Source organism: Ammodytes marinus (assembly GCF_949987685.1).
Source record: "Ammodytes marinus genome assembly, contig: scaffold_157, whole genome shotgun sequence".
Lineage (NCBI taxonomy): Eukaryota > Metazoa > Chordata > Actinopteri > Uranoscopiformes > Ammodytidae > Ammodytes > Ammodytes marinus.
Window position 1 is genome coordinate 36,850 of NW_027648365.1, and position 2,500 is coordinate 39,349.

General features: G+C 40.8%; 1 protein-coding gene across 5 annotated transcripts in view; it reads left to right on the plus strand.

Annotated features, from left to right (window-relative positions):
- The window catches only part of LOC307270640 (E3 ubiquitin-protein ligase MARCHF5-like), a 45,027-nt gene that overhangs the window by 12,918 nt on the left and 29,609 nt on the right, over positions 1-2,500 (plus strand). For 4 of the 5 annotated variants that reach the window (XM_080054522.1, XM_080054520.1, XM_080054523.1 and 1 more), the window contains one exon: positions 1-2,500. This exon is cut by the window's left edge and continues 1,350 nt beyond it; it is cut by the window's right edge and continues 208 nt beyond it. The exons of the other annotated variant lie outside the window; for it this stretch is intronic. The gene's annotated coding sequence lies outside the window, so the exon portion shown is untranslated. 5 annotated transcript variants of the gene reach the window in all.

Below are 2,500 nucleotides of genomic sequence, written 5' to 3' on the forward strand. Positions count from 1 at the left end.
GCATATCCGTACTCAGTTGCTTACTGCAGTGGGGCCCTTTGTTTACAGAGCCTAGGCTGTGTATTAACACTGGATTGTTTTTTAGCGCACACACAGTACAGACAGGTAGTGGATCATGAGGAGATATTCACAGATTTTTTTGAAAAAAAAAGTGATTTTGACAACAAGCGTTCTCCAGAATCACTGACTTCACCTTTAACTGTATATCAATGTCTTCCGTTCATGTGCCTTATGTAAAGCACTGTACACACTCACACACACACACACACACACACACACACACACACACACACACACACACACACACACACACACACACACACACACACACACACACACACACACACACACACACTATGCTGCTAATACTCGGTCTTCTCATAGTGTTTCTTAAGGCCTTTGTCATGGGTATACGCTCACCCAGGAACAACAGCTGGCGTGGTAAAAACACTACCGCTTTTGTCCAAAGGGGGGCGCTAGAATTAACACAAACAAGCTGAAAGTTCCTCGGAGCATCTTTAATAAAAATTAACATCCAGGACTGTTTTTTAAAGCTTGTTTTAGACACACACACACACACACACACACACACACACACACAGTCACACACACACACACACACACACACACACACACACACACACCCTTCTAACCTCTGGAGTTTTTTCTTCTATGTAATAAAAGGGCGTAGCTGCTTTTCTGCAAACACAATCATTCGACCTTTTAGACTACAGACTTTGATCGCTGTTTATATGATGCCACTGACTTAACATAACTTTTAATGCTCACACACACACACACTCACACACACACACACACACACGCACGCACGCACACTCACACTCACACACAGACAGAGAGACACACACAGACAGTAGCTGCATTTACATGGACACTTTGACTCCAATTAATAACATTTCATAAAGACATACCATCAGAATAGTGCTGAGAGTGATTATGGAAAGTTTAGTTGATGTAAGTGCTTTGGAAGTTGAGATTTTTGTTTCAGAGTATTGGGGGGAAAAAAACGAACGTTGAGATAATGTCCGTTAAAGATGGTTGTATAGGAGAAATATACAGACGCAAACAGACAAGGTTTAGTCAAATAAACACCTGAATGTACATGTTGGACCTTTGATTTATACTAGTATGAAAGAAGACATGTTATGGAAGATAAATTGATGGAAAAAATCTCAAAATTGACCAGTGCTTGAATTTGAAAAATGTATGCTTTTACCTGCGGTGTGTGTGTGTGTATGTGTGTCTGTCTGTCTTTGTCTGTCCGTCCGTCCATCCATCTATCCGTCTATCTGTCTGTCTGTCTTTCTGTGTGTCTGTCTGTCTGTGTGTGTGTGTGTGTCTGTGTGTGTGTCTGTGTGTGTGTGTCTGTATGTGTGTGTGTGTGTGTGTGTCTGTCTGTCTGTCTGTCTGTGTGCCTGTCTGTCTGTGTGTCTGTCTGTCTTTCTGTGTGTGTGTGTGTGTGTGTCTGTCTGTCTGTCTGTCTGTCTGTCTGTCTGTCTGTGTGTGTGTGTGTGTGTGTGTGTGTGTGTGTTGGGATCTTCAAAATTGAATTAATTTATTTGCTTTGATGAAATATTGCCCATGTAAACGCGACTAATGTCAGACTGAAATATGTAACCTCAAAATTACAACCAGGATCCTCAAACCAGTCTGGAAAATGTCATGATTTTATTTTATCCCTGCATTCCAGTCCATACTATATACTATTTAGTATGGTTAAAAAAAAAGATTTAGTATGTCCCGATTCTTGTGGCCAGATTTAGTATGGTTAGAAATACCCGGATGTCCTACTTCATCCGGCCAAGTGTTTTTAGTGTTGAAAACTGCATGCTATTTGGGGCGATTCTGACCCACAATCAAGTGCGCACCGGAAGTGACGTCACATCGACGAAGCCTCCACATGAAAACAAACGGGGATGCGACGGATATAAAAGCAAGAGGCAAGATCAAGGCGCAATGTTATGATGAAATAAATAAATAAAAGTATGTCCCAAGTGTATGCCTACTGCATCCTAACTAGATTATTTTTATGGTCAGATGTAGTAGGTAGAATAGAGAAAAGAAAGAGAACGAGATTTGGAACGCAGGGATAATATTTTTTCTACCGTACTGAATAGTATATAGTATGGGAATTGGAACTCAGCCTTAGTTTATTGCTTTTTTGTTTTTTAATCTAGAAAATGTAAGTTTGCGGTTTTATATTTATCATTAGAATTATTTTGTTTTTTTTAGCTTTTTGTGCTATACTGAAATGAAAGCTGGGGTGGAGGATTTGGGGAGAAAATAGCAGTTGGGATAGAGATTTGAATCCAAATACCTCAACCGCTCCACTTGTTCTCTTTGGTCCCTCCCTTATGGTCCCTCCCTGACACGCTCTACACCAACAAAGTCGTGCCAAAAGTGAATGGACAGTCCCAACAAGCCAATAAGAACAGAGAATCGGAGCCTCGCTCTGATTGGTCAAAGTGTACAGCTCATG